The sequence below is a fragment of the Danio aesculapii genome, chromosome 5 (assembly GCF_903798145.1).
Source record: "Danio aesculapii chromosome 5, fDanAes4.1, whole genome shotgun sequence".
NCBI lineage: Eukaryota > Metazoa > Chordata > Actinopteri > Cypriniformes > Danionidae > Danio > Danio aesculapii.
In genome coordinates this window covers 73348161-73352169 of record NC_079439.1, presented here as the reverse complement: position 1 = coordinate 73352169, position 4009 = coordinate 73348161, and the positions used below count along the sequence as shown (strand labels likewise).

Here is a 4009-nt window from a genome sequence, read left to right as displayed (position 1 = left end):
AAAATAGAAAATTACATAAACAATTAATAAAAAGTAGTGATTACATAACACAATTACAATAATCTATCGATAATAAATTCTCTCTCTCTCTCTCTCTCTCTCTCTCTCTCTCTCCTCCTTCAGTCCCTCCCCTTTCTGTCTGCCATCTCCCTCCTCTACAATCCAGTAAAGTGACTCTCTCTCTCTTTCTCTCCTCCTCCTCGTTTCTCAGCAGAGCTCGGACTCATCTCTCCATCTCTCTCTCTCTCTCTCTATACCTGCTGTCGGATATTTCTGCGCCGCTTTTGACCGTCGTCGGGGCTTGTATTGTTTCTCAGATGCTGCTCGGCGAACAGAACCGCAGGATTTCTGCCTCTTGAGTATGAGAGGGACCGAAGACACGTCCGAAAACCACAGCCAGAGCCCAAAACAGCAGCATGAGCCCGGGAGCCGGAGAACTTTAGAGCCGCTCGGAGCCGCAGATTCCCGACACGCGGGAGAAGCAGATTCAGGTGAGTGTGGAGGCAGCTTCAGTGGATCCGCGCATGCAAGAACAGCTCTCAATGCTGCGTGGATTTTAAAAAAGAGATCGCCAAGGATGCGAACTGCAGATGCATAACATTACTGTGTGAGTGCGCGTGCGTATGTGTGTGCGCGCGCGTGATCAGATCTGTTTTCAGTCCACGCATTGCTCATTGTTGCGTGCACAAAGCCAAGTTTGCACGCGGGTGGATCGGGATTTTGGTGTGCTGTGTGTGTGTGGGGTTATTTTGCATCTCTGCTGAGTCAATGCCCCATTAGAGCACAAAGCATAAATGAAGTCTCATCACTATTAGATATGTGAATCATGGTGTGTGCTGGAGGACGCACTGCTTATTTATTCATTTGCATCATTTATATTTATTTCTGCTGCATCTGCAAAGTCAATAAACATGCACACGCTTATATACACACATATACTGCAGTAGGATGCATGACAGATGCATCTGGCCTGCAGAATCACACCGGGAATGTAATGCGCATTTGCGTAAATCTACGCGTGAAGCTCATACGCCGAAAAGCTGGTGGAAAAAAGGGCAAATGTGGCACGAACGGCGCGTTGAGGAGGGCACAGAGAGCCTTCAAGCCGGAGGTGAACTTGTGTGCATGTGTTTCTGACGCTTAACTGTTGGGGGAGCTCTCGCACTTTTGCGCTTGATGTCAAATTTGACTTTGAAGCTTTTGGTAATTGAGTGATTATGATGGACACAAAGCGAGTGGCGCAGCCGCAGCAGCGCGGGGTCCTAAAGAGTTTTTCCGGGATGCGTCCCATTGCTGGAGCGCTGAATCAAACCTGGTCGATATGCACTTTTCATCTGCTCATATTAGGCCAAATTATGATGTCCGTCAATTTTAATGATCGCCCCTCTGCACGCACGCAGGCTCTCAGCTGCTCTTTGTGGCCCAGTTTAGATTGTGGGATTTTTCCACGTCCCAATTATATGCAATTGATTTCTTTTGGATTATTAATTGCAAAACATAACAGAGAAACATGCAAGGGCAATGCAAACTTGTTATTGATAACGATTTGGGTTATTTAATGTGTGCTCGCTCTATCTATAATGGGTTATTTATTTATTTATTTATTTATTTATTTATTTATTTATTTATTTATTTATTTATTTATTTATTTATTTATTTATTTATTTATTTAGTTGGGAGACGCAGTGGTGCAGTAGGTAGTGCAGTCGCCTCACACCAAGAGATCACTGGTTCGAGCCTCGGCTGGGTCAGTTGTCATTTCTGTGTGGAGTTTGCATGGGTTTCCTCCAGGTACTCCGGTTTCCCCCACAGTCCAAAGACGTGCGGTACAGGTAAATTGGGTAGGCTAAATTGTCCATAGTGTATGTATGTGTGCGAATGAGTGTGTATGGGTTTCCCAGTGATGGAAAACATTCTGCTGTGGTGACCCCAGATTAATAAAGGGACTATTTTTTATTATTATTAAAGAACTAGTCACGTGATGAATCAAGAATTAAATAATTTTCATTTTGTGGCGGCATGGTGGCTCAGTGGTTAGCAGTGTTGCCTCACAGCAAGAAGGTCACTGGTTTGAGCCTCGGCTGGGTCAGTTGGGATTTCTTTGTGGAGTCCAAAGACATGCGCTATAGGTGAATTGGGTAGGCTAAATTGTCCATGTGTGCGAATGAGTGTATGTGTTTCCCAGTGATGGATTGCAGCTGGAAGGGCATCCGCTGCGTGAAACATGTGCTGGATAAGTTGGCGGTTCATTCCGCTGTGGCGACCTTAGATTAGTAAAGAGACTAAGCCTAAATAGATACCTATGTCTATTTTTTTTATTAAAAAACTAGTCACGTGATGAATTAAGAATTAAATAATTTTCATTTTGCGGCGGCATGGTGGCTCAGTGGTTAGCAGTGTTGCCTCACAGTCTCTGGTTTGAGCCTCGGCTGGGTCAGTTGGCATTTCTTTGTGGAGTCCAAAGACATGCGCTATAGGTGAATTGGGTAGGCTAAATTGTCCGCAGTGTATGTGTGTGAATTGGAGTGTGTGGGTGTTTCCCAGTGTTGGATTGCAGCTGATGGGGCTGCAAAAATTTTATTGAGTAAAATAAACAAATGAGTGTGTCTGGGTGTTTCCCTGTAATGAGTTGCAGCTGAAAGGGCATCTGCTACATAAAACATATGCTGGATAAGTTGGTGGTTCATTCCACTGTGGCGACCCCTGATTAATAGAGGGACTATGCCGAAAAGAAAATAATTGAATGAATGAAAACAGAGCCTTTTTAGTTGATTCAACTTAAAATTGTAAGGCAACTTACAGCCTTTTTAGTTAACTCAACTTAAAATTGTAAGTCAACTTAGAGCTTTTCGAGTTGACACAACTTAAAATTGTGAGACAATTTTACTGTTGCTCCACCACCTGGAGATGTTCCATGATTAAAGAGGCGAAACATCAACGATGCGTGGCTCCGGGCTGATGACACTGCAGCCAGCCTAAATGGCACTGGTGGAGGTGCGTCAGGCAGAAATGCCTTGCAGGTAGTTCTGTCTGTGCTTACATCTATGTAAGGCAGCTGAGTGCTTTTTTAGTTGACTCAACTTAGAATTTTAAGGCAACGTAAAGCTTTTTGGTTGACCCTCTCTGATTATTCCACTATGCACAGACAGGGTGTGGTGGTACAGTGGGTAGCGCTGTGTCCTCACAGCAAGCAGGTCGCTGGTTTGAGTCCCGGCTGGGTCCGTTGGCGTTTCTGTGTGGAGTTTGCATGTTCTCCCTGTGTTGGTGTGGGTTTCCTCCGAGTGCTCCGGTTTCCCCCACAGTCCAAACACATGCGCTATAGGGGAATTGATCAACTAAATAGTTTAAAGTGTATGAGTGTGTGTGTGTGTGAATGGTCTTTAAAATGTGCATTTTTATCTGGCTCCTGTCTGTAGGTTCAGTAATTTCAAGTTTATGGCAAAGAATACACCCTCTTAAAGGTCTTTAAGTTGAAACAGCTCAGCATAAACATAGGAGTCTAAGAAAAATCCTCATTTTCAATGGAAATTTCAGACGGCACTGAAGCTGCAGTCACACTGGGCTCCCATAGACTTCCATTCATACACACGCGAATGCGTCAGACCGGAAACGCAAGGTCATGCGTCAAGTTTCGCAGTTCGCTGCGGTGCAAAGTTCAAGCTTGGTGAACTCTGACCTGCGTAATCGCATCACTTGACTGCGTGAGACCAATCGAGGATCAAAACACGACCTCTCTGGACAGAAATGTAAAATATGGAGCAATCGCTGGCTTTATTAATGTCTAATCATCTTGTTTAATCCCGCCCCTTTTCGCAGCGCCGCACGACAGAATTTCGCACACACAAAGCCTGGTGTGACCGCAGCTTTAGAGGTTTTTGCATCTGAACTCTTCATATTTGTATATATATATATTGCTAAGTAACCTGTTAATTTTCTTGTTATTTTATTAACTAAACTAAACCCTTAAAAATAATTTTGTGGTTAGAAACATTTTTTTAAAGCAAAATAA

The 4009-nt window shown here is 43.9% G+C and overlaps 1 protein-coding gene across 1 annotated transcript in view; it reads left to right on the top strand.

Moving 5' to 3' along the window:
* The first annotated feature begins 208 nt into the window (after positions 1-208).
* The window catches only part of LOC130228740 (BMP/retinoic acid-inducible neural-specific protein 1-like), a 152124-nt gene continuing 148323 nt past the window's right edge, over positions 209-4009 (top strand). The window contains exon 1 of the mRNA XM_056457176.1: positions 209-491. The gene's annotated coding sequence lies outside the window, so the exon portion shown is untranslated. The remainder of the gene's footprint in view (positions 492-4009) is intronic.